Source organism: Vicugna pacos, chromosome 1 (assembly GCF_048564905.1).
Source record: "Vicugna pacos chromosome 1, VicPac4, whole genome shotgun sequence".
NCBI classification, from domain to species: domain Eukaryota; kingdom Metazoa; phylum Chordata; class Mammalia; order Artiodactyla; family Camelidae; genus Vicugna; species Vicugna pacos.
In genome coordinates, this window is record NC_132987.1 from 31,842,024 (window position 1) to 31,866,493 (window position 24,470).

The 24,470-nt window shown below is 42.2% G+C and overlaps 1 protein-coding gene and 1 long non-coding RNA gene across 4 annotated transcripts in view; one reads left to right on the plus strand and one right to left on the minus strand.

Moving 5' to 3' along the window:
• KCNAB1 (potassium voltage-gated channel subfamily A regulatory beta subunit 1) overlaps positions 1 to 24,470 on the plus strand; it is a 319,197-nt gene that overhangs the window by 272,982 nt on the left and 21,745 nt on the right. The gene's annotated exons all lie outside the window — the stretch shown is intronic.
• LOC116281006 (uncharacterized) lies at positions 356 to 24,126 on the minus strand. The gene is made up of 3 exons (XR_012072066.1): positions 23,887 to 24,126; positions 8,257 to 8,307; positions 356 to 2,166 (listed from the first exon to the last, which is right to left on the minus strand). It is a non-coding gene; the product is annotated as an uncharacterized lncRNA (long non-coding RNA).

A 24,470-nucleotide genomic window follows, 5' to 3' on the forward strand; every position in this document is an offset into this window, starting at 1 on the left:
TCATCTTTCTGTTTCTTCCTAGTTGTGTGATCTTAGGCAAGTTATGTAGCCTCTCTTCCCCTCAGTTTCCCTATCTGTAAAATGCAAGTAACAATATCTACTCTGCATCTACTCTATAGGGATATTATGAGGAATATTTGAGATTATATATAGAATGTTAGAATGTTGCCTAGTACATAGTAATTAGGCAAAAAGTTAGAGCTCTCATTTTTATCGTTATTATTTGCATGGTCCCACCATAAGTTTGTCACGTGGGAAATGACCTGGAGGCAGTAGTAGCCTCCAAGTCCGCAACCAGGTAATCCTAGGGGTCGTGAAACAGAAAGTCTCACACCACAGATTAAGATGTGTGAATCACATGGTTTATTAAATCAATAGTGAAATAGTGAAAAGCAAGGGGAGCAGGATAGAGGCAATTAGAACAATTCAGATAGAAGAATACAGGCAGGGCGAGGGACCAACTGCCTGAATCTTGGGGCACGCAGTGTTCACATGACCCCACCACCGCCACTACCACCACCACGGTGGCCTTCTGTGTGGTGGCGGGGCTATGACCGTCAGAGCTGAGGGCCGAGGAAGGAAGCTCAGCAGACAGAGGTGCCTGAGTCGACGGCTCACGTGCTCTGTTGGGAAGACTCAGGGACAGCTCCACCTGGTGACTGTAGTTCACCAGTTAGCCTGAGGTGCAGCTCTGGACTCTGTATTTCTTGTGCAGAGGATTTTTGAGGCCAGAAAGGGGTCACCAGGGGTGGCTGATTTAAGACCTTATTTGTGTTCTCATATGCCCCCCTTATATTTAGTGTGCCTTGGGTGTGTCGTTCACATATGGACGCATTATGAACCTCACATCTTTCCATCCTTTCCTCTCAGTGCTCAGCACACACATTTTCTGCTCTGTCTGTGGCTCCCATGACTCAGAGCTTCCTCACCCACTTAGTCTTACCACACACATTATGTGAAGTTTATCTGGCTCACAAGCTACCTGTTGCTCTACCCAGTTTCATCTGTCCTCCTTATTTGTTTCTCTTACTTCCTTAAGCAGAGCTGAATAATCTTAAGAAACACAGCAAAGGCACGTTACAGAGTTAGTTGCTGACATTTGCAGAGTCAGCTTCAGGGGCCACTGGAAAATTTTTCTGGAGTTAACAGAGGACCCCAGAGTTTGGAACCTGGATCACTCTGGTAGGCATCTGTCAGGAACAGCACCCTGGTGAACAAATGATCATCTTCCAACCAGGTTCCCAAGAGAGAACAGCTTGACTAGAGCATGCTGAGAAGTTAAGATTGCCAAGGCTGCAGAAAATATGTGACGAGTTAGCTTCAAAGGAAACTGTATTCCCAGTAATAGTCTGTAGTTTATTTGGTGCTGTATTTTGTGCTTTCTTGGGAAGTCACAGATTCCCCACCTCATTTCATAAAGCCCTGTTTGGAAGGGAGGATTCTGGAGAAGAAGATGCTTATACTGTTTGCAGTTCACTTAGTTCCTCTATTCTCTTTCCTTTCTTTCTTTTTCTTCACATCTTCAGTCAACAGTGAAGGCAGCTGGGACACAGCTGCTGTCATTAGTAAGCTCCAAAAGGAGAAACAACATGGGCCACGTGTCTGGGGGGCCTGTCCTTCCTCCTCACCGCAAGTTTGTGGTCCTCACCCAGCTCAGAAAGGGTGGTTTCTTGTTGTTGTTGTTGTTGTTGTTTGTCCTTGTTGTTTTTAGTTAAGAAGAAAGAGAGAGCGAGAAAGCAGAGGTGGCTTCTGCTCACCCCAGCTGTCAGGTGAAAGAGAGCTGCTTAGCATTCTGGGCTGTGGCTTTGGGACTCACGTGAGCTTCCATCTGTGTGAGCTGACATCTCTCTGAAAGGCTGCTGGAGCTGTGACAAGGTTCACCTCCATATTCTGAGGGGATGTCGACTCAGTCTCAGGGGAAGTCACCTCTGTAAGTTCCTCACTGTGCCGCAATGACTGATGTGCAGTGACATGGGTGTAGGGCGCAGACACTAGCATCAGCCAGCTCTCCAGCCCGGGCCGGTGGGGCTGTGGGTTTTAGCTGCCTGTCAAAGCAGCGTCTCGCTCAGGGTTTACTAGCAGGAGGATTCCAGGGGTGAGCAGAGCCACCTGTGTCATTGCTCGCCCGGAGTTCTCAGACATACCCTTAAGTCCCCCTCTTCCTTCCTGTAAAAGAATGAAGTCATGAGAGAGTAAATGTTAAAGCCCCCCTTGGGGGAGGGTGTAGCTCAGTGGTAGAGCACATGCTTAGCATGCACGAAGTCCTGGGTACAATCCCCAGTACCTTCATTTAAAAAAAAAAAAAAGCCCTCCTGGGTGTTTAATATGTGTAGCGAAAAAAGTACAGGATCTGCAATCAGGATGAGGGTGCAGTCTCAGGTGTGCGAACTTGGTTGCGTTGCTCAGACTTTTCTGCTGCTCAGTTTTTTGTTTGTTTGTTTGGAAAATGGAATGAATAAAACAGTACCTTGAATAGCTATTTCCAAGATCGTTGTGACGATAACATGAGATAATATAAGTGGAAATGTTTTTTAAATTGTAATGCCCAGTACAAGTATTTTGAGGTTGTTATTGATACATGTGTTTACACTTTTAGAATATGTATATACACATATTAAGATGTAATAACTGAAGTTTCAACCAGGCATCCACACAATTGAAACAAAATTTCAGAGAGATGAATCTCCATTTGTATGCTTGCAAAGGAAAAGGGCCAGAGCAGGTTGCATGTCTCTTTCTTCCCCGATATTTTACTTTGAGAAAGTTAAAACCTACCAAAAAAAGTTGGAAAAATAAACAGCCAATTCTCTTCACCTGGATTTACCAGTTTGTGCTCTATTTTGCCCTCTCTCATTGTGACATCCTATCCATAAATACTTTCTTCTCTGTCCTGAGACAGCCTCAGCATCCTTCCACACAAATGTAACACATTCATCGCACTCAGGAACTTTAACACTGATACCCCACTGTTATCTAAGACACAAGCCATCCTCAAATTTCCTAAAATGAGCTTTATAGGACATTGTTGTTGTTTGAGAGAGAAGTTGAGTCCATGATTTAATTAAGAATCCCACATTGCATTTATTATTGCATTTAGTTGCCATGGCTTCTTAATGTCTTTTAGTCTAAAATGTTTCATCCACTTTTTTTTTTTTCTCTCTAATGACACTGACTTAAAAAAAAAATCCAAGCCTATTGTTTTGGAGAACGTCTCTCAGTCTGGGTTTGGCTGATTGTTTTCTCGTAATTAATTTAGGATTAAGCATTTTTAGCAAGAAGACTACACAGGTGACCTTGGATCGTCCTCAGTGTGTGTCTCAGAGGGTCCAGGAGGGTCACTGTCCCCTTACTGGTCATGTTAAGGTTGCTCACTCAGTTAAGCTGATGTCTGTCAGTTTTCTCCACTGTGACGGTACATCTATGACTTGGTAATGAATAAATAAGCTGGGGTTTGATTCTTCGAGAACACGTAAATAGCCTGGCCCCCCACAGTGTGGTTTTGGCATTTACTGCGGATCCCTGCCTGCAGCAGTTACTATGGTGGGGTGGGGGTGGGGGTGGGGGTGGTAATTACAGCTACTCCCCACCATTTATGAATGGGCATTCTGCTGTGAAGACAGAGCTTTCCCTCAATTGTAGTTCTGTGCCTCTGGAGCCCCCTCAACTTAGTTCTAGAATAAAATTATTGGAAGAGAGGAGGTGAGAGGACCTAGTAAGAAGGACACATCTGGAGATAACTATGCTGTGTGCACCTTCCCACCCCAGTGCAGTGAGAGGGCTGGCCCTTCACTCCCCTTCTTGTGGGAGTGGAGAGTTGCGTGACCCCCCACAGTTGGGAGTTGAGCGGCTTGGGAATGGCTCCTGTCTGGCAAGTCTAAAGGTGGAGAAGGGGGCTGGATCTCTACTTCCGTGGTTCCGCTAGGAGAATGGCCCTCCCTGCGGGCAACTGCCAGGGCAGCTATGACTGTTTCCTATGTGCAGTCACCTGGGGTCTGTCCTCTAGGAGGGCAGCCTCCTGGAGGGTGAGGGCTGGAGCTGGACACCCAGAGCCTGTAGGACAAGGAAGGGCTCAGAGGAGAAGCAGAAAGCAGAGGAATAGAGAAACCAGCCACACCCCATTTCACTACCCCCTCCTGCAGTCATTTAGTCTAAGCAGGTCCCAGCTAGGAAAGGGAAGGAAATTTGAGTTTGGAGTTTTGACTGAGATCTGTGGAGGCTGTGTTTATGACTTAAAAGGATGTCAGGACTGTGTGTTACCCAAGAGTGGGTAGAAAAGCTGTGGGACCAGACTAAGTTTTCACCAAGCCAAGTTTTCATTGTTCCCAGGCCAGTGGGAAATTAAAAAATAAAGCTGGGTTGTAATTACATTATCGTGAGTCATGCTTGTTCCACACACTAGTTACTTATGTGTACTAGTTACCTAATTCTAAATCGATCTGACTTAAATTACACATAAAAAAAAACACTCTTCCATTACTTTCAGAAAACAAATGTGTTTGCTTTATAAGGAAATACTATTATGTCCAATATAATTGGAAACTTAGGAAAACCTTGTATGCTAAAGATTCAAGTCTCCACAAATTACAAAATCAGGCCCCTAGCCACCTGTATAAAATGTGTACCCTATACACAGACATTCCTCATACCCCACAAACCCTCCCCAGGCACCTGAAGATTTTTGAAAGTATCACTTCTATTAATCAGGGAGTAATTGTCACTGTTCAAACACTAGAAAAGAGTTTAAGCCACAAAACTGCAACCTCTGCAGTTGGAACTTTATTCATCCTTTCTAAACACGTTTTTAAGTTAGGTCATGTTTATTCATATTTTAAATTCTAAAAGGTGACCGGTGTGACTAGCTTTGATGAAGCCAATCATATCAAATTAATAAGTAACTGAGATACTTTTAGATAACTATCTGAAACCCTAGTGGAGTCAACTCAAAATTTACTTATACAAAGAAAATTCATTTGTTATTGTTGTTGTTTAAGGGCCAGTGGATGGAACATGTGGGTGCAGGGAAGCAGTAGAAAGAAAAAGAAAAGAAAGTTTAATATTATCAATATTCTCCTTTACCTGGAGGAAAAATGAAAATGTATCACCAGCATGGAAACTGAAAGTATATTTGGTGATGGAATGAACCTAATTAGCCCTAGAAATGAGTGCTTTCATCTAATAAGAGAAAAAAACAAAATGACATAAGAGTTCACACAGACTTAACAGAAAACAAAAAAGGGAGCTATGGAGACCAAAAAGAAAAATTTGGGAAGGAAGGATGAAATTTTGTTTCTCCCATCTGTTTCCCCTACTCCTTTCTCAAGCACAGTACAAGTCTTGAAAATCCCTTTCTCAAAACACCTACAGAATGCATTTTAAATGTCATCTTACGCACTCAGGATGGCCCAGAGAAGAACATGGTACAGTAAAAAAAATACTCAGGTCTATAACCTGCCTCATTCATTTGTTCATAATCAACTAATATTTTTGAGTGCCTGCTATACACTAGGCATTGTTCTTGATGCATGTGATAGACAAGAGAACAGAATAGAAAAGATCCCCATCCTCGTGAGACACATTGGTTCCAGCAGGAGAGACAGGAAATAAACAGAAAATAATTTTAAAGATTTAATTATATAGGATATTAGAAGGTGATAAGTGTTATGGATGAAAGAAAAATTAGAACAGAGTGATGAGAATGGAGTTGCCGGGGGTCAGGAGGGGTTACTGAGAGGGTGAGGACTTGAAGGAGTAAAGTGAGTGCCTGGGAGGGAGATAAGGATAGTGTTTCTGGCTGTAGAAGCAGTGCAGGGGCTCTGAGACGGGAGCAGCCTGCTGTGTTCTGGGAACATCAAGGCAGCAGTGTGGCTGCAGAGAGTAAGGAAGGAGGCAGGTGGAGGGAGATGAGTTGAGAAAGATTTCAGAGGCCAGATCTTTTGGGGCCGTCCCCCTGAATGAATTTTGGAAAAAGAAGTGACATGATTTGACTTACAATTTAAAGGGGCAAATGTAGGAGCAGGGGGATGTGTTGAGAAATCATTGTAGCAATCTAGGTGAGAAATGGTGGTGGCTCAGATGAGGATGCTAGCTGTAGAAGTGAAGAAGTGGTCATTCAACATTCAAAGAACACCTCTAATATGAAATTATTGAATGTAGAGCCAGAAGAAGTTCCTGATGGATTGGATGTGGGTGTAACAGAAAGAAGAATGAAGAATGATGCCAAGGTTTTTGGCCTGAGTCACCAGAAGGATGGGGCTGCCCTGTTATAGGGTACTGTTACAGGGAATACCATGGTGGAGCTGCTTTGTGCAGGAAGATTGGGGGGCTGGGTTTAGTCTTGAGCTGGAGATCTCCAGGAGACATTCAAGTGGAGCTGTTGAGTAGGCAGTTGCACACTGAGTCAGAAACTCAGGAGACAGGACTGGATGGAGATGCAAATTTGGAGGTTGTCTGCATGTAAATGGTATTTAAAGCATTGATAATTGGTAAAAATCACACAGGGAAGGAAGGAAGGGAAGGAAGAACGGAAGAAGGAAGGAAGGAAAACTTTTAAAACGACAAAGAAAGAAAGGACAAGGACTAAACCTTGGAGCTCTCCAATATTAAGAGATTGGAAGGAGGAAGAGAAGTGTGGTGCCCAAGGAGCAGGTAGAGAAAACACTTCTAGGAGGAGGAAGTAATCAGCTGTATCAAATGCTACTGATGGGTCAAGTAAGATGAGAACTGAGACTTGCCTGTCAGTGTTAACTGTACAGATCATCAGTAATATTAAGAAGAGCAGTTTGGGGGAAATAGGGAGTGGGTATGGAAGCAAGAGGCATCTAATCTCTGAGGCTCAGTTTCCTCATTGGGAAAACAGTGAAGAAACCTCTTGATTTAGAATGACCAAGTAATCCCTTTTCTCTTTGAAAAAAAAAGGAAAACCCACCCAATAAATGTCACACAGACACAGAAATAGAAACTTCCTTTCTGATGAAAGGAGCAGACAACTGGAAACCTGGACCAATATATATGAAAGCAGCAAAGGGATGGAGGAGTTGTAAATAAACTATAAATGACTTAGCAGAACTGAGGAAAGATTTATTTAAAGTGCCCACAGTACAGATGGCCAATAGGCACATGAAAAGATGCTCAACATCCCTAATTATTAGAGAAATGCAAATCAAAACTACAATGAGGTATCACCTCACACTGGTCAGGATGGCCATCACCAAAAAGTCTACAAATGATAAATGTTAGAGAGGGTGTGGAGAAAAAGGAACCCTCCTACACTCTGGTGGGAACATAAATTGGTGTGACCATTATGGAGAACAGTATTGAGGTTCCTTGTAAAACTAAAAATAGATTATATTTTATAATCTATAATCCAGCAATCCCACTCCTGGGCATATATCCAGAGAAAACTATAATTCAAAAAGATACATGCACCCCAGTATTCATAGTAGCACTATTTACAATAGCCAAGACATGGAAACAGCCTAAATGTCCATCAACAGATGAATGGATAAAGATGTCGTGTGTGTGTGTGTGTGTGTGTGTGTGTGTGTGTGTGTGTGTGTGTGATGGAATATTACTCAGCCATAAAAAAGAATGAAATAATGCCATTTGCAGCAACATTGATGGACCTAGAGATGATCATACTAAGTGAAGTAAGTCAGACAAAGACAAATATCATATGATATCACTTATATGTGGAATCTTAAAAATTGATACAAATGAACTTATTGACAAAACAGTAATAGACTCATAAACATGGAAAACAAACATATGGTTACCAAAGGGAGAAGCAGGGGAAGGATAAATTTGGAATTTGGGATTAACAGATATACACTACACATGTAAAATTAGCAAGGACCTACTGTGTAGCACAGGAAACTATATTCAATACCTTGTAATAACCTATAATGAAAAAGAATCTGAGAAAGAATATGTATGTATATGTGTATCTCACACACACACACATAGCTGAATCACTGTGCTGTATACCTGAAACACTGTAAATCAACTATACTTCAATAAAAAATACAATTAAAAAAATAAAGTGCCCACAGGTGAGAAGCAAGTTAATTTGTATCACACTACCTCAGAATGGTTAAGGTGCTGGAGGCACCATTGTCACAGAAGATAGTGATGATGTGGAAACTAGATATAAGGCAGTTGTTCAAAAGACTATACAGAGCTATTAAAGCTCCATGTCCCCAGGTCTGCAGGCAGGGTCCCACCTTTCCCCTCCAATGAAAGAGGCAAGAGATACATTACCTGGAGACATTCAGCTGAGAAGCTCTAGACACAGACGAAGGTAAGGCCAGGCTGGGAAAATAAAAAAAGAATTATAAAGTTTGAGACCCCAGACCTCTCCCCTCACTTACCTCCAGGTCACCAACAACCAGGTTACACTTTCCACAGGCAGAAGATAATAGAATGTTCCTCTGGAGAAAGTTAATTATCCCAGAAAAAAAAAAATCTAACAGATCTTGACATTGTTGTGAAAGAAAATCCCATGGGAAAAAGTGGCAAGTGCCCCAGTTGCTCCCACAGTGAATTGCACTAGTTGACAAATGTTGTCCAAGCACAATTGTAGTGCTTTACTCTCAATGTAAACAGAAGCCCCCAAGTCAGCTGTCATTCAAAGAACACCTCTAATATGAAAAAAGGAGAGTAAATAGTAAGAAAAGATAACATAATAATGCAGAGAGATATAAAAATTTTCAAAGAAACTACAATAAATATACCTGGTGAGATAAAAGAAGATATTGCATCAATGGAACAGGATGAAAGACAGAGCAAGAACAACATAGAACTAGAAAAAGAAAACTTAGACATTAAAAAAATGCACTGGGAAAAAAAATTTTTTTGGCTAAAAATTTTTAAAAGTCAGTAAAGATGTTGGACATTAAAATTGAGGAAATATTCCAGGAAGCAGAGAAAAAAGAGAAAATATGGACAATAAGAATGAAAAGATAAGAAAATTGAGGTTATGTCTAGGAAGCCCATCATTTATTCAACTGAAAGATTGCTAGAGAGAGGACAGATAAAAATGGAGGAGGAGAGGTAGTTGTCAAAAAAAAAAAAAAAGAAAAGAAAAAACAATACAAGAAAATATCCAGATTTAAAGAACATGAGTCTCCAGATCAAAATTATTGAGGATAATGAATGAAAAAAGACCCACACAAAATATAATTTCATCAGAATGAAATTGCACAAGTGAAAAGGTAAGGAAAAGCATCCTAAAATATTCCAGAGACTTAATAGAGTACATGCATGAAGGATGGAGAGTAAGGACTACTTAGGGATGAATTCTCAACAGCAAAATTGAGACCCAGAAGACCATGGAGCAAGCCTTCAAAATTCTAAGCAAAAAGATGATGGCAAACTGCCAACTAAGGGTGACGAACTCATAGCATTTTGATTTTACTGTCTCCCCAACACAATTCCTCAGAAGCTACTGGAAAATAGGCTCCACCAAAATGAGGATAAAGCCACAAAAAGGAAGCAGTGGATCCAACTCATTCAAGGGGAGAAGGAAGTTGTCAGGATGACAGAGGGAGAGGTGCCGGGGTGACAGCCACGCAGCAGGCACAGAAAGCACCAACGTAGGTTGTGGCGGGAGGATGGGGGCCTAGATGGGATGTTGCCAGGAAAAAAAAAAAAAAAGGAACTGAATTTCTCACAAGCTTGACCACGGAGAAAAAAACATATGCACAAAGTATAGGAAGATTTAACTCTAGCTTCAAGTAAAACTGAGTTAATGAAGCAATTGTCAACTAAAGGAAAACGAAAAGTTATTGAAGAAGGGAAATGTAGTCATTGTAAACTACTCTGCTCAGCAGTGGACACTAAGCATGCAGTCATTGAAATGAGCACACAGAATATGATTTTAACCTTAAACAGATGTGAATATATTGGGAAGATACTGAAGACAGAAGGGTATATAAACAGGAGCTAAAACCCTCACTGCACAGAAGGTCAATGGATAATGTCTTAAAAAGCTGGGCCAAGAGAGTAATGCATGCATATTATTGAGAAATCTAGAGATTAGTATCAGCATAAACAGCTGCATATGTTGGAAGTGGTTACCATCTCTGGGGTGCAGGCAGAGTCAAAACACTGCTGTTTTTTTTTTTTTTAACAAGCCTTTTGGCATCAACTCTTAAAACATTGTGCATTTGTTTCTTTGACAAAGCTCAAGATTTAAACAATAACCACACACATACACACAAATGGGATAAAAATGCCAATGGTATTGAGTTGTCAATATTAACCATGTTACTGACAAGTCCTGGCACAGTCCTGGAAGTTTAGAAATACATAATCAGTGCTAGTTTTCCTACCCAAGATTCCATGATCAGAAGCCAACCCATCACTCGCTACATCCTCCAGAAACATGCCAGCACCAGAGACCCACCCACTATTTCCTAAGCAAGCAATACGGAGCCAGACCCCTTCCCTCAGTGGCATCCAACACAGGCTGTGCCAGATAACCCACTGCAGAATAAGAAGAAAACATAATTTCCCTTTATTTTATACCTTATTATTTTTAAATTTCTATTCACTGTATATGTTTTAGTTTTTCTTTTTTTTAAACTAACCACTGACACAATTTCAGACACTGAAAAGTAGCTAAAATAGTACAGAAGATCCCTCTATACCCATCACCCAGAATCCCCCAGGTGTTAACATCTTACTTAACTATTGTGTAAGTATCAAAATATGGAAATTAACATTGACACAGTAATATTATGTAACCTATGAATTGTATTCATGTTTGTCCAATTGTCCCACTAATATCCTTTTCTGGTCCAAATCCAACTCAAAATCACATGATGCAATTCATTGTGATGTGTCTTTGGTCTCCTTTAAGCTGGATCAGTTCCTCACTCTTTCTTTGTCTTTCATAATTTTGACACTTTAAAAGACCATTAGCCAGTTATATTGCATAATGTCCCTCAGTTGTTTTCCAGATGTTTATTAGTGATTAAATTCAGGGTAGACATTTTTGGCAGGAGTACCACAGAAATGATGACGTGTCCTTTTGCTGTATCATGTCAGGAGGTTCATACTGCCTCTTTTTTCCATTACTGATGCCATGTTAACTTTGCTCTCTTGGTTAAGGTGATACCTACCAGGTTTCTCCATTATAAAGTTACTATTTTTCCTTTAGTATATATTAGGTACGTGTGTAGATATGTGAGTATCTTTGGGAGAGACATTTTGAAAATATGCAAATATCTTGTTTTTCATCACACTTTTGCCTACTTAATTTAGCGCTCTTCAATGATTCTTGCCTGAAACTAGTACTGTGGTGTTTGCCAAATGGTCATTTTCACTTCCATCATACTGCCTATATTTTTTAGCTGGCATTCTACTGTAAGGAAGAGCTTTCCCTTCTCCCCTCCTTAATTTATTTATTGTATCATTGAATAATTTTATTCAATCATTTACATCAGTTCCCCTGGAACTCATGGATTCTGATTTTATTCTATGATTTATGATTCATTACTATCATTTATTTTGCTGTTACAATGATCCCCAACCTGGCCACTTGAAGCATCTTTGACATGTCTTCTGTGTCCTTTAGGCATGTCTCCTCCTTCTTCTTCTTTTTTTTTTTTTTAAAGACTTTTTTGCTTCCCAGCACCAAGGTATTCCAAGCTCAGATGTGCTTTCTCCAGCCCTGTAATCAGCCACTTCTCTAAGGCACCCTGGTTCCTTTTAAAGGAGATTAGTATATTGAAGTCAAGATCTGGGTGCCATGATATGTATTTTATGACGTATTAGCTTGGTAGTACAGGTATTTATTTTACATATTAACCAGTATATCTTTCTCTAATTGATTGGGAAGCATAATCAATATTTTTGAAAAGTACGGCTTTGTTAGAAAACACTGCATGTTGCTTCCTTAGCCTGGGAAGTCGTGCTGAGATTAGCAGACCCCTCTTTCACCAGTACAATCCGATGCCTGTTCCTCTGGTTAGCACTTACCTTTCCCTGCCCTGTGTTGTAGACAGCAGTTCACTCAATTGTCTTTCTGTCCTTCAACTCCCTATATTGAAGAAGGTTCATGTGTAAAAGTTGCAAGGCAGTGAAGGCCAAGCAGGAAAGAGAGACTGTCCACAGTGATGCCCAGTCACAGAGAAGCAGTAGGTGGTCACACAACCAGACGGCCGCCTATACACAGTGCACACCCTCAGGAAACAGAAAACGGTTCCTGTGGTGCCCGAAGGATACCATTTCATTCCTTTAATGTAACTGTCTTGCTCCATCAGGGCTTCCGGGTCCACCTTGCTATATACAAGTCTTTCAATTTCTGACTTGCTACAGTGCTCTCTGTGGTGAAAAGCAGACACAAGCCAGACTGCTTGCTTTCAAATCCCAGCTGGACTCCTACTAGCTGGGTAGCCTTGAGTAAGTCACTCACCTTCCTTGTGCCTCAGTTTCCTCGTGTGCAAAACAAGATTGTAACACTAACAACAGCAGACCTGTGCTATAAGATTGTTATGAGAATTAAATGAGTTGCTATATATAAAGTGTTTAGAACAAGGCCAAGTGCATGATACATGCAAAATTAGTGTAAACTGTTGTCATTAATACTCCAGAAGACTCTAGTATTTATGTGAGGGAGCCTCATAAAGTCTGGCATGGAAATACACAAAAGTTCAGGGCAAAAAGGATTAGGTCACACTAGGTTCTATGTCTAATTAAAGACCAGTCCAGTTTGGGATTAATAGATACACACTACTATATACAAAATAGATAAACAATAAAGACCCATGGTATAGCACAGAAAACTGTATTCAGTTTCTTGTATTGAGCTGTGATGGAAAAGAATCTGAAAAATATATATACATATTAAAAACAAAACAAAAAAAAAAACAGTCCCCAAGAGGGAGAATTTATTCCACCTTTTCAGGCGCTGACCCCTTCTTGCTGTTCTTTGCCTCACAACCAGGCATGCGTTAACCCTGAAGCACCGGAAGGGAGCTGTGTGTGGACAAGGTGGCTATGGGAAAGTGAGGGGAGTGTGACAAGCCACCGAGTGAACACGAGGCCTTTTCCTTCCATGGCAGTTTTACTAGAAGATCTGAAAGAAAGTTATTATTGTTCTACAGCAAATGCTTTATTATGGTGTAGATTAGAGATTTGCATACATTTCTAAGCCAGAGCCAAAGCCATCTAATAGCGTTTGCTTTTGTGGTCACTTTAGTGGGTCATAGGATGGAAATGTTTGAGAAGCACCATCTTACCATGACCCACCTTGATAAAATTTCCTCTTTCCTCAGCAGAAAATTCTAATGGAGCAAATAAGGGAAAACAGCCATCTTTGGAGGGGGGATGGGGGAGCAGCTCAGAAGTGGGAAAGAAAGGCCCAAAGAAAGATGAAGGGTTCTAGACACACGTGGAACAGTGAAATAGATACAAAAAAAAAAAAAAGAAGAAGAAGGTGGGCCTCCCCCAGGACAGGCCAGCTCCTTGCAGTGGTCCTCGTAGTGAATGTTGCTGAGCCACCGCTGGGCCTGCCTTACATTTTAACATCAAGAGCAGCTGGTGCCTCATTTAAAAACATTAACAGCATGAATAGCTCTTCTCTTTACCAGGTAGTTCACTGTCGAAAAGCTGGGAAAATCATTCCACTCCACCACGTCAAGATTAAAAGTTGCCTTTTGGTTAATTACCAGGTAGCTGACAAGTACAGATACCACTGCAGAGCCAGCGTGGATTTGGGGCTGCCAGTGAGTTGCATCTGCTGTAGCGGTGGAGGGTTTAATATCATCAAGATTAAGGCAGCATCTCCTTCCAGACGTCTCCCGTGGTAGAACCAGGAAGTATAGCCAGCTCTACACTTTTAAAGAAGCAATTAAGAGTGCTTCCTGTTACAGCATGAAACTGGATTTAACAGTAGAAAATCTCATTAGGATAAATATTTTTTTACTCTTATCATTCCCCTGCCAAGTGGCTTGCTTTATTCTTCCATCCAGAAGATAGAATTCCTTTTAAAGTTAAAAGCCTGTCCCCAGCAGCTGATACACAGACAGTTGTATAAATAAAATGCTCCAGTTAGGATAACAGAATAAGAAGCTACATGTCAAGATTCCGCATCTGTCTGGCCGGCCGGTGAGGATGACATTCACACGATGTAAAAGATCAGAAATTCAAGGCTCGAGTCACATAATCTACAATGCAATGACAGATGCTCCCCTGTATAGAAATCACCACCAATAACAGATACAGAAATATTAGGTAGAATGAGTGGAGTTTGGTTAAATTTATCTTTTAGTATCTCAGTGAACATTTAGAAAACTATTCTTAAGAGAGTGTTTTGCCTAATATATTTCCTCAGTTGACAGAGATATTTTACCTCTACATGCTTGCTTCAAATAGAATCAAAAGAGAGGACATGAAATGTACAAATGTGGATGAAGGGAAAAGGAAAAAGATATTCTGCTTCATTTTGTCTGAGCATGGGAATTAATGGGTGGGGCTGGTTTTAAAGAAAAGGTACAAACATGGCTTCATCAAGTTGTTAATCTCTTTGAGCCTCAACTTCTTCAAATATGAAGTGGAAATGTAGTAATACCATCTCACAGGGCTGTAGTAAGACTCAAATGCAATAATGTTGGTAAAATGCCCAGCACATAGTAGCACTCAATAGAGTTAGCCCTCTTCCTGGGCCCCCTGTTGTTGTGCCCAGCAAGACCCTGTCTGAGCACAGTGAAAATTGCTGGTTGTCTGCCCAGCAGACATCCCTTCTCAGGTACTCAAATTTTTGTATGGGTGCTGACACTTCCACCAGACTGCCATTGCCCCAGAAGAAGGCCTTTTGCTCCACTTCAGTTCCAAAGGTGGGTTCTGGGTTGCATTAAACCAATCAGTCCATTTTTTCCCTTAGCTAGAGTCACTGGTTCATGTTACTGAAACAGCCTAATCAGATTCAGTCTCAGGAGTCTTGGAAAACTGAGGCAAAAGGGCCCTGCTGCGTATGGACAAGGGAGCACGTGGCCGTGAGTGCCACTGAGAGTCCCCCTAACGCCACAAGGCAACCCAGCCTGGGGATAGCAGAGCAGAGGGTTAGAAAAAAGTTGATCCTCAACTCAGTTGTCAGAACAACCAATTCTGAAGCTTGCACTTCCAGTGACAAGAGTCAATAAATCTCTTTTACAATTTAAGGACTTTCAATTGAGTTTTCAGTAACTTACTCCATTTAAAAAAAAAAACCCAAACCTAATTGATACACCAAGAAGTTTGAAACATCCTCGTTTCTCAGTGAGAAAAATTACAACCCACAGCTCAAGAGGATCATGAAACAAAAAGCTAGTAATTCTCAAATCTTCAGATTTTTTACGTATATATATATTTTTATTGACGTATAATCAGTTTACAATGTTGTGTCAATTTCTGGTGTACAGCATAATGCTTCAGTCATGCATGAATACACATATGTTCATTTTCATATTCTTTTTCACCATAAGTTACTACAAGATATTGAATAGTTCCCTGTGCTATACAGTATGAACTTGTTGTTTATCTATTTTATATACAGTACTGTATCTGCAACATTATAGCTGAATGAGCAGTATCTATAACCTGTATCATATCTTTCTACGTATTGCTGATCAGTGTTATTGTCTGTACCAGAATTACCTTCTACCACAATTGTTCCTCGTATATAAGAATGGTTTCACTTAGCTATTCTAAAATTAGAATAAATTAGTTCTATCAAATAAATCTATACAGCAGATTAATTTCCTTATTTATTTCTGCATAAATTTTGTTGATCATCCTGGTACATACATTGGAAAAAAAATCAGGTTATTGCAACTCAGATGTTCATAGGCATGCCATCTGTAGCAGTGGTGAACTGAATGTCTGTGTCCCCTGCAAAATCTGTATGTTGAAACCTAACCCCCAGTGTGATGCTGTTAAGAGGTGGGGCCTTGGTAAGTCACTAGCTCCTGGGGGTGGAGCCCTCATGAAAGAGATTAGCACCCTTGTAAGAGACCCCAGAGAGCTCCCTCACCCCTTCTACCGTATGATGACACAGCAGGGAGTTGGTTGTCTATGAACCAGGAAGAGAGCTCTCACCAGACACCAAACCTGCCAGTACCCTGATCTTAGACATCCCAGGCTCCAGAACTGTGAGAAATGAATGCTTGCTGTTTAAGCCACCTATGGTGTTTTTGTATTTTTGTTATGTCTATGGTATATTTGTTATAGCAGCCCAAATAAACTAAGATAGCCATATTCTATGATAAAATTTATGAGGCTTAATTGACAAGAGAAAAATTCAAAAATTTTAGAAGAAAGAGAATCTTTCTCCAAATTTCAGTTTTTTTAAATTTATGTCAGAGAGATATCCCACATCAGGAGAATACCATGTTCAAACTATTAAAAATTCTTTTTCAAAGACTGACCAGTACCATTGCCAAAGAAAACCCCAGGATGGCAAACGAAACAATTCACGGATGATACAACATTTAGCTTCACGGATAAAGATGTGTCAGGTACCTAGGAAGTTAGCACAGCCCTGGAGTTTCAGTTCACTTAGATTTGTTGGTTTGAACTTTTGTTGCCTTGCTCCAGACAAAATTTAAGGCAATGGGTTTGCTTACTCTCATTTTGAATGTTTTTAAATGAATTGGAATTCATTCCACTGTTCACAACTCCCACAGAATTTGACTGTGGAGCACTGTACTCTCTGCTCCTCGAGAATGCTGCCTCCCTTTCACCAGGACAGAAACCATCTCTTTATTTTCCACCATTTACTGTCAACCAAACAGAAGAATTACAAACTGATAGTTCGGAATCACCAGGTTTGAGTAGGAAATAGTGTGCACCACATTTAGATTATGTTGAAGGAAGAGGTGCAATTTTCTGACCCACATTCTGCATGACTTCTTGACGTGTCAGCAGGAAGTAGCAAGTCTAGGTGTGAAGCTGGAAGACTGGATGTAGTGATAAGAGGATTACAGAGAAATAATGAGGATAAAGAAGTACTGAAAGATAAGAAAGGGATGTCATTGCCCTTAGCAAGTCACTTGGCCATTCTTATCTAAATGTATAAGGAGCATTCACTCTCTTACTAGGATTAAAGAGCACATGTCTGGTGAAGGAAGAAATAATATTAAAAGTATACAGTGTCCTGTAGCTGCCTCCTCTATAGGGAGAACTGAGCTGGGAAGGAGGGGAATCTCCAGGACAGCCTGTGTCTGCCTATTAGGAAAAAGAAAACCACAGCCAGTTCAGATCCTTACTGCAGGGCGCTGTTCTGATTTGCAAGTTCTGCAAATGGGATTCTTAGGTTCTGGAGTTTTATTCAGTTTAGGACAAGGTGAAAGATGGAAGGGGAGGGAGGCATCACAGGGGAAGGTTGGAAAATGCCACAGGACTCAGACAAGTCCAAATTGTCTCTCAACCCCCACCTGCACGCACTTTTTTATTTCAAGGTAGGGGCTGAGCTAAAGACGACCAAATCTGTTTTTACCAGTCCTACACAGGTGGTCTAGTATCTCACTTTGAAATTTAGGGGTACTTACCAATGACTTTTTTTGTTCAGTGCCTTTGGTCTTTAGGCAAAAGTGAGGCTAAAAGTATCTCATTTCAATAACCTTTTGCATGTTTCAGAACAAGGTTCAGACTCACATCTGGGCAGTTTCAAAGGCTCAGTTCAAACTGTTTTGATCAGGGAAACCAGTGTACCAGAGCAGAGAGGTTGAGGACCCTATGCATGTGGGGTTTTCTGTGTGCAGGGTGAAGACAGTGCACTGTCCTTGGAGACATACAGCTCCATCCTGGGGAGAGTTTGGGGCAAAGTTTCATTTCTCCAGATAGGAGAGGTTTTGCTGACTCAGCTTGGTTTCTGTATCCCTTTCTAGTGTCTTGAGTCTGGTGTGTTCTGATCCAGAATCATTTTGGCCATTGCCCAGATCCAGAGAGCTTATTCCTAGTAAACTGTCTTGTGAAGACCACTCTGTCTCTAAGCTTCAACAGGTCACATGCAGACGCAAGCCCCTGTTTGGTTCTTTTTTCAGAGAGTCATCAGATTCAAGATCTTTTTTCAAGGAAGCAAAAAGATTGCTCACATTTCCAAAGTCATGCATACACATCACGAGCTCTAATCATTGGCGTATGAAATGCAAAGGGGTGAACAGAACAACCGCAAGGCATCACACATTCACAAATACACCATGTGGTCAATTAAGTGAACGCCCTGTTATTTTTCTGTCCCCAACCCACCTTCTCCCACAATGTAGTGTGAACAAAACCTTCCAGGATGGCGCATCAGACAACCTCAAAGCTAGAAGTGGCCTTACGGATGATCTGCGGAGAGCCTGCCCAAGTGACTACCTTTCTGAGCCTCAGATCCCTCATCAACAAAATAAGGATTAAAATATTACCCACCTAAACTGTCATTCTAAAGATGACCTATGTGCTCAATTAATATCAGTCTGTTTGTGTTGAAGAAACTGAGATCAGCAAGGTTGAAGGACATGTCCAAGTGAGTGACAGTGATGGAACAAACACGTTTGTCTCCTGTGTGCTCTGTGAGGCAAATGGAGCCAGGCTCTCCGCAGACAGCCGGCAACACTTTAAGGCTAAACGTGGCGGTCGCCTGTTTACGGGTATGGGTTTCCATTCCAGTGAAAACACGTAGTCCTCCATCTCCAGAAGCTCAGCTGAGCACTGAGAGAGGATCCTCCACAGCCAAGATGAGAGAGGACTGATAAAGACCCGAGGGGAAGCCCTTAAGCCACAAAGAGGCACGATTATAAACCAACGCCCCAAGTTTCTGAAGTTAAATAAGTAAATAAACAACTGAAGTTAGGTACATAGCAACCACACAGCTGGTTTAGAGGGCAAACTGTGCCTGAACCTACGCCTGTTTTTCATTAGTGTTTACAATTCCTCTGATGAAACCAAGTCCCTTGCAGTCTACCGATGCCCCAGCCCCCACCACGGTCCTCCCGCCTTGAGAAAGATCAACCATTTTTGGCCTCCAGAAATGGAAATTGCGTTTGGTTAAACCCAGTATTTGTGAATTAACCCATAACATATTCGCGTTTTAAAGTGCTGCTTTGTTAAGGAATCTTTCTTTTCTCTTTGTTACATTATTAAAGTATGACGTCCCACATTTACAGGACTCTCGGAAAATACAGAACAAAATTCCACATAGTTCCACTATATAGTACAATTATTCTGTGTATTCACTCTCCTCATTTTGTAAGCATATCTGAAATATTTATCATTGTTAATAATATTCAGGCTTTAAATTACACCGTAAAACAGTGAATTCCTAGACTGTTCCCTCACCTAGATTAAGAGGAAACTGCACGGGATTATCTCTAAGCTTTCTTTTGTTTTTATTATTTTGTGTCTCTATGGCCAGATTAATTTGAGTACATCTTATTTGATCAAAACACAAAGTTCTGCATGTTTGTGTCTTTAGTCCTGATGGTGTATTGTTCAGGCAGTGTAACTACCTGCTTACAACTTTCAAAGTTACAGAGAACATTTCACATGAGAAAGGTTTAACGTGAGCAACGACTTTTTGTATGAGGGGGCCAATTAAAAACATAAACATGGTTATCAACAATGTTTTCACACAGAATAAATAGTTTCATAAAGCTTTTTACCTAAAATGTGTAGTTTTAAATGTAGATACCCTACATCACTGAAAGAAGGTCAACTTTTTTTTGAGGGGGGGAGGATACTACAGTGTTAGAATCTGAGCCTATTTGAGAAGAAACACAGGGCCACATCCTGCTTACTTGTTCCTTGGTTTGTGTTACTCTTTTAGATCCAGAAATTGGTCTACACACATCATCTCATGTCAAGCTTTGAAAGAATTCCACAGGCTCCGTGTCATCCTCATTTTACAGACGGGGGGCTGGGACACTCAGCAGCAAAGCTGACTTGCAGCTTTTACAGAGACCAGCTGTGTGCCAAGGGTCAGGGGAATGAGAGAGAGAGCTACCTGTGGGTTAAATAATGATGCTTTCAACCTGGAAAGGAGTGCACAGGAAAGATTTCACCAAGGCTTCCTATAGTTTAGACAGTGTTTCTCAAACACTGGGATCTGAGAGCTAATGAAAGTAATACAAAGGCCCAGGCTCACTGAAGCAGGCTCGGATCTGGACCTCTGCATTTTTTTCAGATCCTTCAGGTGACTGATTCATACTTAAGTGTGTATGTGCGCACGTGCAGGTGCATGCATGCATGTCATGGTGACTATCTGCATATGTACCAAAGCAAGTAATGAAAGGTTTAATTTTAGCATGAAGCACTCGGATTAGGAGGAAGTGGATACTCACTGAAATGGCTTACTTGGGGATGACAGAAAGCAGTGCTCTCACATTGTAGTCTGCACCAGAATTGCTCAAAGAGCTGCTTAAAACACAGACTGCCGGGCCCACCCATGCCCAGAATTTGTAACTCGTTAGATCTGGGGTAAAGGCCCTAGGATTTGCATTTCTGACAGGTCCCCAGGAGCCACACTTTGGGACCAGTGGCATAGACAAGCCAGTGGTCTAAAGCATGGCTGCACACTGGAATCATCTGGGATGGGTTTTTAAAGTACTGATGCCCGGCCTCACCCCCCAGGGATTCTGATGTAGTAGAACATCCATGGAGCCTGGATAATGTATTTTCAAAGCTCCCCAGATGTTTTAATGTGTAGTCAGTGTTGAGAATCCCTAGTGCTAAGGCTCCCAGGAAAAGCAGCTTTACTCCTGAGTTGCCAGATTTAATCAGTTTGTCTACGTGTCCTTTCCCAGAAGCAGGTGAATGCACTGCACTCAGTGATCTTCCTAAAATTCTTTTCCCAACTCAGAACTGATGCCCTGTCTAGGATGCTTTCAAAATGCATTTCCATGATATACAAGCATTTGATTCAGTTGATTATTTTTCTTAACAATGCTGCCCTCTAGTGTCCCTGAATAGTAGAATCATATTAAAACCCACCATAGCCATCAGTACAATGATTTCCTGTTAGATAGCGAAACAACTTGGGGGATTTTTCTCTGATATTTAAAAAATATGTAACAAATTTAATGTGCATTAATTAGTTGTATTTTGTGGTGACATGCGTCTCCAGCTGCAGCCTCTCCGCTCTTCTGCAGTTCCTCCCTGCTTTCTGTGCTGCAGCCTCCTCCCCATAAGAACTGGAGTCCTTTCTCATTCCACCAGCCCTTCCCTGCGCAGTCAGGGGCCAGGCAAATCAGGGAGCGAAAAATTACCATCAACTAAAGTGCCTGGGGCATTGGGGCATCTTGCATAGGCTCTCCCAGGCTCAGAACTGCTCCTTCTCACCCTTTCCTCACTTCCCACCTCTTTTTCGCTTGATAGTTTATTGAGAAAAGAATTCATCGAACAGGAGCTCCCCTGTCTTCCCATGCTCCCAGTCCCACCATCTTGCCGCAAGTGTCCTTCCCACCCCCAGGAGCGCTGTCCTGCTCCATCACTCTGTCAAGTCTCTCCCCCACCCCTCTAGCCCACATCCTCAATAACTCCCCGATCTAGATCACCCCCAATGGTACACAGGCTTCCTCTTACCTTTCTCAGCTTTAAAATAAAACTCTCCTTGGACCCTAAACACCCCTTCAACTGTCTCCCTCTTTCTCTGCTTCAGTCATTTCCCAGCTGGAGTCCACCCAGGTGTCTTTACCGCCTTCCCTTCCCCACACCCATTCTTCCATCTGCTCCAGCCTGGCCATGGTCCCATCACACCACGGACACTGACACTGCTCTTTTCACCTCCCTGTCATGTGGCCAAATCCAGTGGACACTGTCTTGTGCCCTTCTGACTCGAATGCTCAGGGCATTCCAGTCTCTGGGCACGGCACCTTCTCCAAGCACTCTTCCATTTTTGATACTGAAACGTGCCCCCTCTGGCTTCTTTCCTGCCCCTCTGGCTGCCAATGACCCAGAGCCCTGCAGTGTCCTCTCTCTGCCCCTGTGCTGGCTCTTAGGATCGCTTCTCTTTTCTCTGGGCAGACTTCCCTTATGTAGTCTCATCCATTCCTATCAGATACAATTAATAGGTGGATAATTAAAAAATAGATGGCCTCCAGCCCACGTTGCTCACTGTGTCATTATCCAATTATCTCTGCTCGACATGCCCCCTCAGTATCTCACAAACATCTCCCCTTTTTGCTTATCCATAGACCCTGGCTCTTCCTCCCAAACCTATTCGTCCCTCAGTCTCCCTCATCTCTGTGAACAGCCTGTAATCTGGGGGATCGCCTTTGATTCCTCTCTTTCCTCACTTGCCACATCCAGTCCATCTGCAAATCTTATGGGATCTACCCCAAAATAGATTTTGATCCATCCATGTCTCTCTGTCTCTACTGCCACCACCCTATTCCAAGCCACCTTATCTCCTGCCTGGAATACTGCAGTCCCCTCCTAAAGACCTTCTTGCTTTCTCCAGCTCTCCCCTCACTCTTGATTCTCCACCATACGGTCAGAGAACGTGTTCTGAAACGTCACCTGCGTCGTCATTATCTGACCTAAAAAGGTTAGTGACTTTTCATCAAACTCTGAATAACATATAAATAACACAGTTTGCCCTCCGCCAACTTCATCTTGCAGCCCCATCCTCTGTCCTTACTAGGCACCCACCACAATGGCTTCCTTCTGACTGCAGGAGCTGACGAAGTTCTGTCCTGCTTCAGGGCCTTTGCACATGCTGTTCCAGCTGCCTAGAATCCTCTCCCCCTGTTCTTCACCTGACTGGCTCCTTTGTACTTTTTATGCCTAAAGAGTGCTCCTCAGGGACTCCTTCCTTGACCAACAAAATAGATCTTCCCTCTCAGTCCCCATCCCAGACCCTACTTATTTTCTCCAGAGCACATCACATTTCGTAATTACAGACCTGTTTCTTCCATCTTCCCCACTCAGCTCAAAGCTCTCCAAGTCCAGGAGCTTTGTATCAGTTTTACTCACAGATGAACCCCGGGCCTGGCAAATATTAGGCTCTTCATACATGTGTGTTAAAGAAGGGAATGAAGGTAGGGGAGGAGACTCAACCTCCGCTCCACCTTAACTGCTCTTAGCAAGGCCTCAGTGACTTCCACGCAGCCAAGCCACCGCAGTGTTCTGTGCTCACCTTACTTGATGACCGAATAGAGACCAGGAGCATCTTGGATTCAGTTGATTTTCTGTAACCTCGTCATTGTTTACGAACATGTTTGATTCCCCACAATATCCCCAGCACCCAGTGCAGCAGGCACTTCCTAAATCCTGTTGATTGAACGAACATCTGAATGAAACCGGATGTGAAAGGCAGGGGCACTGGTGCAACACTGGGGATGTCCAAAGAGAGAGACTACTTTGGGGCAGCGATTTAAATAATGGTGTCTGAACTTTCAGAGATGTTAGCACAGACATCCATTTCCATTTGTGTAATAAGAAAAGAAGAAGAAATGTTTCCAAGAAGTTTTCATATCTCATTTGCTTCATAAAGAGACAATTACCTACACAGATTTAGTTGCTGAGTAATAAGCTGATATTTCTGAGTCTTTCCCAAGAAAGAAAAATATTTTCCTTATAAGCCCAATTCTCCCCCTGATGGGTAGACTCCAGTGGTAAAAACATCGCCATCTTCCAAACAAAGAGACTAAGGACTATTTGAAATGGTTTACGTAAGCCAATCAAGCAAGGAAGCTAAGACCCTAACCCTTGCTGTCTCGTTCCAAATCCTGTCCTCGACCAATTCAGACAGTGTTTGCTGGTGAGAAACAAAATAAGAACACGTAGACTCAACACGAGTTTAAGACAAGGATTTGATTCTTCTGAAGGACATGTCACCGGCAGGTACTAGTGGGGCAAGAGAGCCTGCAGCCTGCAACCCCTTGACAACGTCAAGGGACCTGGCATCCCGGGTATTTGTCTGACCTGCTTTGTAGGTGAAATCCGACCGCGTCTGTGACTTTTCACTCAGTTGAACTTGGGCTCTCCGTGCTCCCTGGTTCTCATCACATGGCTGGTGCCAACAGGATTAGCTCAGCTCCGCTCCCCTGGGAAGGCATTCGTCTTCCTGTGTAGGAAACGCCATGTCAGGCTGAAAAGGCTGATGAGCAAACTGGCCAGGGCCGTGCGCAGGCCCCAGTGAAAGGCATGACCTGGTGTCTTAGAATGAAGTTTGGTTCAAAGTGGTCAAGGACAGGGTGTGCCGGTGCAGGCTGGGAGCCACTGTGGCTTCAGCTGTTTGTTCAGCATTAAATATGTTTATCTTTCTGCTAAATACATTGTTGTTGAGTCATCCCTATTACACGGCCACCCTGCCTGAGACCAGCTCTGCAAATCCGACACACAGAGGCAGGCCTTCTATCCCCAGTGACCTTCCACTCTGCAAACTCAAAACAAAAGCTTTCTCTTACTTCTCACTCTAGTGAGCAAGGAGCTCAGGTTCTGACTCATGTGCTTTTTTATCAGGCCAGGAACCACAAAGTGATAGATGTGAAGGAAGAACTTAAAGT